The 14,436-nt window shown below is 42.0% G+C and overlaps 1 long non-coding RNA gene across 2 annotated transcripts in view; it reads right to left on the bottom strand.

Annotated features, from left to right (window-relative positions):
• Positions 1-14,436, bottom strand: part of LOC115099367 — a 43,481-nt gene that overhangs the window by 19,809 nt on the left and 9,236 nt on the right. For both annotated transcript variants that reach the window (XR_003858756.1, XR_003858757.1), the window contains exon 3: positions 10,455-10,474. This is a non-coding gene — a long non-coding RNA (uncharacterized LOC115099367). The remainder of the gene's footprint in view (positions 1-10,454; positions 10,475-14,436) is intronic.

Genomic DNA, 14,436 nt, shown 5'->3' with positions numbered 1-14,436 from the left:
AAATAAATAAGAAAAGGGGGTTGATGTATTTTTTACAATTGAACACGCTGGGTTTTCACGCAGATAATTTCTCATGCCCTGCAGTTATCTAAGTCATTGGCAGTTTACTTTGTGACTGTACTTATGTATAACTTGTGCTGTGCTTTTCCCTCATTGATTCCTATGGAGCTTGGGTGAACACTGAATAATTGTTTCATAAACATTCATGTTGCAATGTAAACCGATGAGATGTGCAAACGAACGTCGGTATAGAAAAAAACTATAAATAAATAAATAAAAATAAACTATGCACATGAAGCTGTGTGAAGATTAAATTATGAACAGATGTTTTTTTGTTTCAGGTCCTTCGATTGCACTAATATCACAGGCCATGCATGATCAGTGACTCGGCCATGCACGTTCATTATTTTTTTAATGGGGGATCTACACCACCAGAGGGACCTTGCTTGCCTAAAAAGGGATGATCAAGCTCATGCCTAGGGAAAAGAGGCAGCTCACAGCAGAGCAAGCCTGATATTCTTCATTATACATTCTCTTTTGGCCCATTTGTTGTTCTTCACTCTTCACTCTGGACTTTTCAAATAGCTTTTCATCTTGGCCTCCTTTTTGGCCTCAAAAAAGACGAATCAAACCTACAGCCTTTATAAATCACATCACGTGCCGAACAATATACACTGCATGTGATGCAATGAACATTAGGATACGAATACGTCACTGAAAAATACCAAAAAGGGAAAGATGAAAAAAATCATAGTGTTCAGTATGTTTCAGAATTAAATTAGTACCAGACAATAAAGAATCTCAAAATCAATAAAACAAATATGCCAGTTGCTGAAAGTAGAAACAAATAAAAACTTTAGAAGAAAAAAATTGCAAGGGGTCTTGAATTATGACATTCTTTTAGCCATTTTTCCTGAAGAGCAACACATTTCTTTTCTTTTTTTTTGGCTAGATGATGCTTTCATCACTCACTAAAATATTCTTCTCAGGATAGCACTTAACAGTGCTATGCTGAGTTGCATTGCCCTGCTCTGATGCCTGGTCCCAGTGATTTTTTCCCCCCAATTTTTCTGTCATTAACCTCCACACCCTCACCCCCACACAGTCCAGATGGCAAACCCAGACAGCACAGATACCTTTGCCAGGCCCTAGGACTAAAATGAAGTCTCTTCCAAGACTATCCCTCAACATCAATCTATGTTGAGCAGGAACCACTACAGGAGCAACAGCTGTCTCTGCTCCTTACCTGGGCTTGAATGCCATGAGTCTTCAAAGCACCCAAGCCTACCGACCACCTCTGACACCAGGCTCACACTCAGGTTTGCTGTGTCATAGTGCATAGCATAATGGCCGGAGTCATGGGGAGTCAGACTAGCTCCAATCATTTCTGAAACATGATCTTGCTTCCAGATACAGAGCATACATTTCTTCCTGAATCCATATCTGACATTTCCACTTAAAGGAAGAAATTATTTGCCTTGGACACTGACTTTTTAATTACCCTTCGAACTTCAAGGTGGCAGTAACATAGGAGAGGTATTGAAAGACATCACCTATTCATTTTCATTGTGAGCTTATTTAACTACATTAAGATCCATTGTTTCCAAAGTTTTTTTTCCCCATATCTGTGTCTGCCACACAATCTTTGTTAATCAGGACTCCTCTAGACAGAGTTAAGTTTCAGGCAAATTAAAAAAATGCAAGAAGCCTTCAGGTCAGTTTGCTTTCACAATTTAAAACAGACAATGTTTTGCTCCAGGATTTGATTTCCTGCCACTTCTGGGGGAAAGAAAAGGTGGAAATACAGTAAACCTTGTGCAAAAAGCAATTTGGAACATTGTCCCAAATCTGAAGTTTAGCGCTTCTGTGCCAAAACTTTTGCAGTGCTTTTTTACAGAAGTTTTCACTTCAACTTTTTTTCCCTTCCTGAAGCTACAGAAAGTTAAATCCTTGTATAAAAGATACACTATTTCATAATTGTGCTAATTGACTTTTGTACCATTTTGCTTTAAACTTAGCTTTAATTATCAAGTTTTAGGGGCAAAAGTTAGAAAAACATTTTGTTCTTGATGCTAAAATTAAATCCACTACTTGGAAAGAGCTGCTAAATTCTTAAAACTATATTTTGAGCAAAAGCATTGCTACTGTGAACTATCATTCTAGGTGATGCAGAAATATGGCCTCCTGACAGCACTCATGCAAGGGAAAATGTGAACGGGCAAAGAGGTTAATGAAGACATGAGAGAAACCAGCCACAAGCTAAGCATAAAACATAACAAATCTATAGCTCTTTGTTCTGGAAAATTGCACCTACTGGGATTCAAATCAGAGCCAGGAACACAAGCTTTAGCCTACACATTAAACTGGTCCTGCACTTATTGCAGACAGCAAGAATTGTACTGGCAAAGACCTGGAACACGCAAACTGGTCCAGCAGTGGAACAGTGGCTGAGCAAAGCATGGGAGACCGAAACACTACCAAGAATAACTGCAGCAGTTAAGAATAGCTACACCCCCATATGTAGCTATCTGGGTCCCCTTTGCCAAAGTAATGAAAGCAATTCTTAATCTGACCCAGGACATTAGAACTTACAGCTTTACCTATGGTGTCATGAAGAACACTGACCAAGTCAGTCAACAAATGAACCAAAAAAAAAAAATCATACAATTGTGAAACTTCTCAGTTTCTGCTACGACTCTATATGATAAATTCCCAACAAGTTTAAGGCACTGTGATATTCAAACCCTTGAAATAACATAATAATTGGAAGAATGTGCATTGAGATATGCATGATGATCTACATCAAATGACACCAACGTAAATGCAAGGAAAGGCAATGTAAACTCTCCTTGCTTCAGGAAAAACCCAATAAAAAAAAAACAAAAAAGAAAATTGCATCTACTCATTTACACGTAACCATAACAATACATAGCAAATGGGTCTTTTCTTGCTAAGTGTGATCTTAAACCACTGCAGCTTCTCTGGCAAACCCATTCTGGCTTGGGCAAAACATTTGTTTTAGGGACACCATTTTTGTTTGGGAGAAGGGAGTAAAGTGAAAACAATGCATTATTTTGTTTCTCTCTTAAATGAAGAAGTAGTTAATGGCCCTTTCTCTACTGCATCCTGTATTTTGCTATTTTTAAATACAGAATTAGTGTCATTTAATTGGATTTTTAACTATTTCAGAGATGGATTTTAGGGGCAATTTTTAGGGCCTTGCATGGAAATTAATTTTGGTTCAGTTCATTTCATTAAGGGCCTTATTTACCAAGGCTATCACACGTTTGCGCTGTTAGCAAAAGCCTGCAATAGCCTGCGAAGGTAGCGCACGCCTGCGCTACCTAAATCGGGGCGGAGTCGGCCTCGGAAGAGGAGAAGTCGGGGCGTCACCAGGGCCGACTCCATGAAGACAGCGCCACCAGCGAAAAGGTAAGGGCCTTTTTGCGTCCTATTTCGTGCCCAATAACTACACCTTCTATGGTGGCACTATTGGGTGTGAAACCGGCAGCAATTGCACTGCAGCGATGCGATCACTACCGGCTAGCGCAGGACTGTCCCCCGTCCCCCCCCTGGTCGACCCCCCGCCCCCCATTAGTGCAATTTTCTAAATACTTTAGAAAATGAGGCCCAAAGTTTGTTTGGCTCAGTGATTCATTTTATTCTGTTTGGGGCTAAAATATGTATTCATTTTTTGTGTAATTCAGTCATTAATTTACCACTAAAGTCAAAAGGGGAAGTAATTACTATTTTAGGCTAAAAAATTCAAGGTTTCTATCCATCTATATGAAAACTTGCAGGCAAGAATCAGCAGCAGAGGCAAAAACACTCCAGGATATAAAAAGTTGGACAAAGTGGCACCAAAAGTACTATGAATAACCTAAGGTACCATAACAGGGCAAAGCAATATCACCAAGGCTCCAAAAGAGGAGCGAAGAGTACCAACAACAGTGTCATAAAGACCCCAAGGAATCAAAAAATGGACAAAGGGCACTAACAGGGACAATAGCACAAGGCATCAAAATAGTATCAAAGCATCACCAACAGTGGCATTAACACCCTGAGGCATTGTGAGAAGAGCAAAATGGTACCAGCAGTGACAACGGGCCCCCGAGAGGGACAGGAACAGGCTGGGCAGTAGCAAGAGGCAAAAAATCAATGCAAGGCAATGAACCTGGAGAGAGATGGATCCCAATATAGCCAAAAGAAAAAGAGGGTATGAGTACCAGACTGGGCCACAAGCATGGTACAATAAATCAGCAAGGCACTGAACCAAGAGAGAAGCATGTTATGTGGCACAGACTGGGCCTCAAGAGTGGCACAACAGAACAGAAAGGTGCTGAACCAGGACAGAGGCAGAGAACAAGGATTGGCCAGGCAGCACTAGAAACAAGGCTCCAGGATCAAAGGATGAAAAAAAGAGTTTTCTTTTCATTTGTTTTTATGTTTTTGTTCTGGTAGCCAAAGCACTCCAGTAAGAGAGACATGGAGTGAGAAAAAACTGGGTCGCAAGAGTGGTACAACAATGTAGCTCGAAGCTGAAACAGGAGAGAGGCAGGGCACAAGCAGTGGTCCAACTGCATCACCAAGAGTAGCAACAACCCAGCAATGTGCCGAGGACAAAAACTATGGGCATTGGTTCACTGCAGTTATGCACACAGTCCTCTAGTCACTCACATGCAAATTCAAAGAAACCCACAAAGGGAGGTTTATTTTAAGAAAAAACAACTTTTCTACCAATTCTGGCACCAGTCATGAATAATGTGGACTCGTAATATTCTTGCCATTGAAATATCCATTCGGTAGGTATATTGGTTGTTGGGAAGAAGAGGAAATACTGGGCCACCTTTGCTGGGAGAGGAAATACTGGGCCCAATATGCCAACGGATCTGTGGCCATGTCCTCCATGGTTTCTGTGAACTGGCATGTGACTGAAATTTATGCTGGAGTCTCCTTCGCTGCAGGAGGATAATGTCCCCTGCTGCCAACTGCTGTAGATATGGCATGTGTCAGGGAAGCCCATTCTGTGGTGGCCACAGGAGAATGGCAGATAAATGTGGGGGAGGAAGTTGTAGCTGACACAGCTCATTCTGACAGTACTGTGAGGAGTGCTCACTCTTTTCTGCTCTGTATCCTGGCTGACCATTTGTCTCTGACACTTCTATTCCTGTCCCCAGTCAACAGCCTCTCCTCCTAGTGAATTAGACTATAAGACCAATGAACAATACTCCCTTTCACCTATGGGTCATTCAGCATGACTGGCATGCAAGTATCCTTCTCGCTTAAGGGTTTGAGCCTATCTTGCACCTGCTGCTGCAAGGAGTCCTCAAACAGCAACATCCCTGGTGCCATTCTCTGTTCTAGCCAGAAACCCTCTATCATAATGACTATGGGAATGACTTCACCCAAAATGGCACTTGTGGAACTGAGATCCTCCATGGCATCCTCAAAAAGCTTCAGGACTGGAATCATCTGCCTCATGTGTAACGAATCATAATGCTCCAGGGGTGATGCAAAATTAACTTATCAATGATTGTTGCTCCACTAACCTCTGCAGCATTAGATAGGTGGAATGTCAACTGATGCTTATACTCGGAATCAGCTAGTATCCAGGAACCCCCACTGCTTCCTACACAGCTGCTGCCCACCCTTCACTTTCTGGTGAAAATATCCTTCTTTTTTCCTCAACCTCTCAATCACTTCCTTCACAACTAAGCTGCCATGTTGCTCCTTGGCTCCCTGGAAATCCAATCACTTCCTTCACAACTAAGCTGCCATGTTGCTCCTTGGCTCCCTGGAAATCCTTTGCTGCTAGGTGCAGTAAGTCTGTAAAGCAATAGGTCCTCTCATAACCCTCATTTTCAACTACCTTTTTCATGTTAACACTGCTGTTTATTTAAAAAAAAAAAAAAAACCCAGGAACAGCAGTCCTGTCTGTCTGGAGTAGCTGTCAGCCTTCTATCATCTTCCTTATTGGTCCTAAGATACTGCCTGAGATATGACTGATATCCATCACTTGGGTGTGCAGCACAGCTCACCTACACCCCGCTCATCTGCCTTCTCTAGAGCTGCTGCCTATCCCTGCTTCAGCCAGCTGCCTCACCATGAGGGAAAGGTAAACAAGTGTAGCATTCTGGCTGGCCAGATGTTGCCAGTGAAATGGATGCTACCCCTTTCCACCTTGGTCAGCTGCACCTGCATGAGAGCATGCATTCAGTGTACAGGGTGAGGATAATCTATTAAATGTTGTTCAGGATGAACTTTATAATTTGGGGCTCAGAGGTGCAATATCTTCTTAAATCCCATGTTTTTCACAATGTGCAGGAGCTGGTCATCCATGGCATGATTTCCCTGATGTACCATGTCACCACCTTTGATGCTGCCTATCTTAGAGCGATGTGGTAACTCTCACCATTTGCTCCATGGTGTCTTCACACTGACATGGGATTGGGGGCTGCTTGCCTTTCTCTTCACTGAAGGAAGGAACTAGATAGTCAGATTTGATGATCCGTGAAACTACAAACCAGTTAGCCTGACTTCAGTGCCAGGAAAAATAGTGGAAAGTGTTCTAAATATCGAAATCATAAAACATATAGAAAGACATGGTTTAATGGAACAAAGTCAGCATGGCTTTCCCCAAGGCAAGTCTTGCCTCACAAATCAGCTTCACTTTTTTGAAGGAGTTAATAAACATGTAGATAAAGGTGAACTGGTAGATGTGGTGTATTTGGATTTTCAGAAGGCATTTGACAAAGTCCCTCATGAGAAGCTTCTAGGAAAAGTAAAAAGTCATGGGATAGGTGGCGATGCCCTTTCATGGATTGCAAACTGGCTAAAATACAGGAAACAGAGAGTAGGATTAAATGGACAATTTTCTCAGTGGAAGGGAGTGGGCAGTGGAGTGCCTCAGGGACATGTATTGGGACCCGTATTTTTCAATACATTTATAAATGATCTGGAAAGAAATACGACGAGTAATCAAATTTGCAGATGATACAAAATTATTCAGAGTAGTTAAATCACAAGCAGATTGTTATAAATTGCAGGAAGACCTTGTGAGACTGGAAAACTGGTCATCCAAATGGCAGATGAAATTTAATGTGGATAAGTGCAGGATGATGCATATAGAAAAAAATAACCCATGCTATAGTTACACAATGGTAGGTTCCATATTAGGAGCTACCACCCAAGAAAGAGATGTAGGTTTCATAGTGGATAACACATTGAAATAGTCAGTTCAGTGTGCTGTGGCAGTCAAAAAAGCAAACAGAATGTTGGGAATTATTAGAAAGGGAATGGTGAATAAAACGGAAAATGTCATAATGCCTCTGTATCGCTCCATGGTGAGACCACACCTTGAATACTGTGTACAATTCTGGTCGCTGCATCTCAAAAAAGATATAATTGTGATGGAGAAGGTACAGAGAAAGGTGACCAAAATGATAAAGGGGATGGAACAGCTCCCCTATGAGGAAAGACTAAAGAGGTTAGAACTTTTCAGCTTGGAAAAGAGACAGCTGAGGGGAGATATGATAGAGGTGTTTAAAATCATGAGAGGTCTAGAACGGGTAAATGTGAATCGGTTATTTACTCTTTCAGGTAATAGAAAGACTAGGGGGCACTCCTTGAAGTTAGCATGGGGCACATTTAAAACTAATCGGAGAAAGTTCTTTTTCACTCAATGCACAATTAAACTCTGGAATTTGTTGCCAGGGGATGTGGTTAGTGCAGTTAGTGTAGCTGGGTTTAAAAAAGGATTAGATAAATTCTTGGAGGAGAAGTCTATTACCTGCTATTAAATAAGTTGACTTAGAAATAGACACTGCTATTACTAGCAACAGTAGCATGGGATAGACTTAGGTTTTGGGAACTTGCCAGGTTCTTATGGCCTGGATTGGCCACTGTTGGAAACAGGATTCTGGGTTTGATGGACCCTTGGTCTGACCCAGTTTGGCATGTTCTTATGTTCTTTTTTTCTGGATTTTCTGTTCTTGCTGCTACTTTGAGTGGTAGATGGAGTCCCCAGATTAGTACTGGAATCCTCCCCTGAAACCAGTGCTAATGGGTATTTTGTTTTGTTTTTTTAAAAATTGATGCTTTATGCCACTGTTTATTAGATGACCCAGTATCTTTCCTCTATTAGTGGCATTTCCTTCAGTGAGATAGATTTGCATGCACTGCCTTAACTGTATACAAATCCATCTCATGCATATTTATTGTGGATGTCCTGAAAACCTGACTGGTTAAGTGTGCCCCAAGGACTGCATTGAGAAGCACTGCACTAGTGGTACAGTGAGTGAATGCATTCTGCAAACTACTGGTCCTGTGCTACTCTAAAGTGCCTCCACACCTCGGATGACTCGCAGGATATTCTTTCCCTCTCTGGATCCTTGAGTACTTCTGCTCAGGTACTTGAGGATAGACCAAGAGGGAAAAGACCAGGGATTTCTCTCTCGCTCTCCATTACCTGCTCTTCCTGGTGGGGTGCTCTTTGCCCTGATTGCATCATTTTCTGCCTCTTGTGGCTGCCTACAAGAAGAAGGCCGCTAGTAAATAGACTGCCCAAAACCTGCTGAGCTATTAGAAATTCAGTATCCTCCGAGTCTGAGAATCCTTCACATGATTCATCTTAATCAGTACTTTCTGCAAGTATCTGCGGCAGACACGCTGGGGAGGAATTAGGAAGGAATGCTATGCTGCTTTTGCATGGTCCACTACTGATGCATCCTCTACTGAATGCCTTATTCTGCCCCTGGACTATAGGAACAGAAATGAGAGTGGGAGAAGGTGGCAGAACCTTTTCCAGCTTAAGCCTCTTCTTGCCCAACCCTGCCTGTGGTTTCCCCCTGCTAAATAAAATCTCTTTTAATCTTAGGAAGGGGAGTTCTGGTCTTCTCACCACTATCAGTAGTGATACTTGTGCTCACCCTAGGTCCCTTTGAAGAAAAAGCCATCCCGTTTTCTATGGCATTGTGGTTGAAAGTCATTCAGTCATTACTAGTGGCTGGGAGTTTTTAGTGTTACAATAAATGCAGTGTACTTGTACTGTAGTACTGTGTACACCAGTACTAGTATGGAGACACACTGACAGCAGAAGAGATTGTAACCAGTCTCTTTTGTTACAAAGCATGCCACACACTGCCTGTTTACTATGTTTATGTAGAAAGTGACACAAGTTGGGGAGAATTAGTCTCTCTCTTTCACACACACACACACACACACACACACACAGTATATACTTTTTCCTTTTTCCACATACAGACTATCAGAAAGAACAAAGAAATGAAAGGCTGGTGTTCTTCCTAGTCAGTGGACAGAGACATTATAGCTATTAAAATAAAACAGATCTCTTTCTGGGCTACAGAAACACACACTCTCTTATTCTTGCCTGTTCTGTGATACAATAACTCTTGACAGATTAAATAATCAGGCCGAAACAGTAAAGTTCGCAGGAGAGCGAGCGAGCACAATTCACTAAAACAAATTATTCAAATTAGGGCCCGCGGTAAACAGAGGTGCTAGGGACACTAGCACATCCCTAGTGCCTCTTTTTTGACAAGAGCAGCGGCTGTCAGCGAGTTTGACAGCCGATGCTCAATTTTGCTGGCGTTGGTTCTGAAACCTGCTGACAGCCGGCAAAATTGAGCATCCGGTTTTCAACCCGCGAGCCGCGGGCCGATTTACTTTTTTTTTTTTATTATTTTTAATTAATTTTTAACTTTTGAAACTTCCGACTTAATATCGCCATGATATTAAGTCAGAGGGTGTACAGAAAAGCTTTTCTGTACACTTTCCCAGTGCCGGCAGAAATTAACACCTACGTTTGGGTAGGCGCTATTTTCTGAAAGTAAAATGTGCGGCTTGGCTGCACATTTTATTTACTGAATCGCGAGGGAATAACTAATAGAGCCATCAACATGCATTTGCATGTTGCGGGCGCTATTAGTTTCGGGGGGGGGGGGGGGGTGTGGACACACGTTTTCAATGCGCTATTACCCCTTACTGAATAAGGGGTAAAGCTAGGGCATCGAAAACGTGCGTCCAAACGCGGGTTAACAATGCACTCCGCCGGAGCGCACTGTACTGTATCGGCCTGTATGTGATCCTGTGAGAACAAAAGCCAGGTTCTCCTTGTTTTGTTTCTTCTTCCTTACCTTTTAATTTTTTTTCTTTTTTTATGGGTCTCAGAAAAAGCTTCAGTAACACAACATCTCTGTCTGAAATGACAGAGAAATGTCTGGCCACTAAATAGAGACTGCTCAAAGTTACACATTGCTTTTACTTTTGTATTTAAAAAATGAGGAATTCATTGTCAATCCTTGCGGATGCCATCTGGTTAAAAAAAAAAAACTACTTGGCCTTGATTGGTCCCGTTCCTTCCCATCCTGATTGCATTCTGTCTGGTTTCAATGGCTTGCCTTGAGTAGGAAAAAAATACCCTCAGTTTTGCTTACCCCTTAGACTTGAATGGGATCTGAAAGCAAATACAAATGAAAATGTTTGTTATTTTTAGGGGCACTGTCTGTTTGTTATATTTTAAATGAAACACAAAGAATCCCCTATTTTGTATTATCCATTTGTTTCATATGAATGCACAACCCTAGAAATTTTTAGACTGTCTGCTTTAGTTAAAAGTCCATGGGCACTTTTTATCCACAGACTTTGCACCAAGTATGTGTGTATATATCCATCTGGACTTTTGCACTTGCTTTTTGTGTGGATAGATTTTCTATGGAAAATATCATGCATAGGCTCAAAAATACAATCTACATGCATTATTGTCTGATTCCACCCGAAACATAGTCATAAAAATGCCTCTCCTAAATGCAGCTAAAAGTAAGTGTGTTAAACCGCTGTGCAAACTTTTATCCATAATGATAGAGGGTAATTTTCAGTCAGCCAGTTCAGGAGTGCAAATGGCTCTGGAATTTGTCCTCCCCAAGTCACGTCCATTCAAAATAAATATGGAAGGAGAAGAATGAAATTCACTGAAGATAGTAAAGGTACTGGGCCAGATTTACACGCATAACCAGCCTTACGAGTGCCGGGCCTATTTAAAAAAGGCCTGGCAGCACGCATAAAGTCCCAGGACCCGCGTACGTCCCAGGGCTTGCAAAAAAGGGGCAGGGAGAGGGCGGGGCATGAGCGGTCAGGGGCGGGGCAGGGGCGTGGTCAGCGGCTCCTGGCGCAGCGGCCATTTGCTGCTGTGCCGGGGATCGCACGCTGGCAAATGGCCGGCAGGTGCAAAAAGTAAAACAAAACTTTTGGGGGGGGTTAGAGAAGGGCTGGGGGGAAGGTTAGGGGAAGGGGTGGGAAGGTCAGGTTAGGGGGAAGGGAACGGGGGAAGGCTGCGTGGCTCGGCACGTGCAAAGTGCACAATTGTGCACCCCTTTGCATGCACCGACCCCTGATTTTATAACTTGTGCACACCTGCACACCCCAGGTATACATGTGCATGCACCGGGTAGCGCACACACATGTACGCCCACGTGCAACCTTTTAAAATCTACCCCATTTTGTTTTCCCATTTCCTTTCTAGTTTTACCAAAATCGGTGCAAGTCCATTGAAGCACAGCATAGACAGGCAAACAGACACAAAGAATATCAATCAAAGCAATAAGTGTATTAATTCATTATGAAATATACCTTAAAAAAGACAAATTTTGGGACTCATTAACAATGTGTTAATGTTCTGGTCTTTGATGGCTTATTTTTAAGTTAAGACTAATAGCATTGTTTTACTTCTTGTATTAAGTGTACCTTCATTTCCATGTGGTAATGAAGATGCATAACGTTGTAAGGGTATGAAAATGAATTGCAAGGGAAGGGCAAATCTCTCTTCAATGAGATTTACCAACAACAATAAAAAAAAAAAAAAAGTACAGGTCTATGCTTCTTGGTGCTACAAATTTACCACTGCTGAAAAAAGTGGTAACATTGTTTCTATCCTTATCCTTGACTCTGAAAATAAGAATTCATCAAAGTTCGAGAGTCACTATACAGTGGACAGTCCTGTAGGTTTCCCATCTACTTATTTCTGTGGTGGTAGCAGACTTCGGCACTGCGCTGCTTCCACCTCTAAACTATGGGGCTGAGCGCCAAGCCAGCACTATTTATAGCATTGGATTCACACCCAGCTCCTTGTAAACAAGCGCACCCTGAATCATAGGGGATAATTTACAAACTGGAGCACTATTCAGGGCAGCTCTGGGTTACATTGCCTGCTGCAGCATAAACCATACCACCCCATAGGTACGATCAGGTGTTAGAGCACAACTCATGGGCTATGTAAAAAGGGCTGGCTCTGAAGCCAAATAGCACCAACAAGGCTGGTAACTATCAAACCATTCCACCTGCGCATATTTGTGCCCATAGGTGGGCCAGCACCCAGGGGCACAGACATTTTATAACAGACATGCACACGTTATAAAATAGCCTAGCCACGGGCACATACACACCAAATGTTAAATCCAGATTCTACCATGTAAATTGGGGGATTTTAAAAGAAGCATGCGCCACCATTGCCAGTTTTACCAGTTTGTCCCCAGTTTACCCAGTTAAGAGATGAGTCCTCCAACACCCCTGGTTTGATAGCCTTCACTCCCCCAATTAGCCCCAACTCTTAAAATCCCCATAGATATTCCTAAATGTTAACTAAATGTTAACATCCATAGCAGAAATAAAGTTAGGCAGCAGGAGACCCCAGGGGCGTGGGGTTACATAACTATGGGCACATTTCAGGTTCATGCCCCGAAATGCCCATGCCCCGAAATGCCCATGCCCCGCCCCCCTCCCCCCAGACCAGGCCACGCCTTGAGAATGTTCACGATATGCGCATTGCAGCATTTAGATGTAAATCTGGGCGCTTTTTAAAATTAGGTCAGCGGACTGGAGCCAGATTAATTCACCTATCCCCCAATTCATGTGATCACCCGGCTTTTAAAATGTACCTGTTTCAACCCTGCCGATTTGAGATCATTCAGGAAGTTATTGTCTTCCCAAGCGAACGCACCACTACAAAACTGCCTCCGTTTGAATAATTCTGTATAACAACCTTCAAGCTTTGAAAAAAAAAACTCAAACTTTTCAGCAGCGGTAAATTTGTAGTGTCAAATGTCACAAACGGCAAATCTTTTCAGTTGCTTGGATAGATCTGTCCTCCTCACACAATAAATTCCATGCATTTAGAATATTTCGCACCTTCACTTACTAATGGAAATGAAAGCAAACACACGATTAATCTTCACCTTTAAAAAAACAACAAAAGCCCAGTACTATTCGCATTAGCACTGCTTTGTAAATATGCCGATAGAGTTAGAACCGGCACAAGGAGGACTGTATAAATGGTACCCATTGTCCTACCAAATATGAAAACCTATAGGTAAACAAAAAGAATCGAAGGATTCACTCTAGGGTGCCAAAATACATTCATTCATTTATAATTGTAAGGACCCAACTACATCATCTATTATCATATGAGACTTACATCTATATCCTATATCTATCACACATGACAAATATGTGGGAAAACCATAGTATAAATCGTCAAACATATTTTATTCTTTCCTATTTATGATTTGATTATTTATACTGTTTTCCTTCATATTTGTCATGTGTGATAGATATAGGATATAGATGCGAGTCTTATATGATAATAGATGGTATAATCGGGTCCTTACAATTGTAATGTACCCATTGTCCTACCACTGGATTATAAATAGTTCCACGGTAGGATTTCTGTTCTGTGCAGTGCTGGTATATAAATCACTCCGCAGGTTGTAAAGGAACCCCTATGTCTCCCCAATATACATTTAATCCAAGGATCAGGTTATATTTGTTTAAGCCTGATTTTGGAAATAGTCAAATATAGAGCTTGGCCGGGATGAATTTTGGCCAGGAAAGATAATTTCTTCAGTTAAACGTATTGTAAAAGAAAACATACGAATGGACTATTGCGGTCTGAAACTAAAGCTGTGAGGTTCAGATATAGGGATTTGTTTTCCCTGTTCATGTGCATTATTTTGGCTTCTGGCTTTGAGTGGCATGGGGGCAGGAAAGGAGTAATGTTGTTGACGATTTCCAATTGGACTGGAGCAAAGAGACCAGCATAAATTCAAAACCCACTGCACTGTTAAATACCATTATAACAGCAGAATCCCACCTAACGGCATCTCGCTGCGCCTGTTTCCCTAAATTAAACCTCGGTTCTCCCAATCCATGGCTTTCTTGATTTTAATCATATCTCTCCACCATCACCCCCGCCCCATGCAGGTCCATCTGTTCTTGTTCCCTCCACCATCCAATGAAGTATCCCTCTCCCTGCTACCCATGGTAGAGTGGCTCCCATTTCTTTGGGGCCTACCATTAACCGTGCTTTTTGTGATCTTGTGGCTCATACTGCAAGACTGGCCCCAGGCACAGTGGAAATGGACTCAC

This window comes from Rhinatrema bivittatum, chromosome 9 (assembly GCF_901001135.1).
Source record: "Rhinatrema bivittatum chromosome 9, aRhiBiv1.1, whole genome shotgun sequence".
Classification (NCBI taxonomy): Eukaryota; Metazoa; Chordata; class Amphibia; order Gymnophiona; family Rhinatrematidae; genus Rhinatrema; species Rhinatrema bivittatum.
This window is presented reverse-complemented; position numbering and strand designations above follow the sequence as displayed.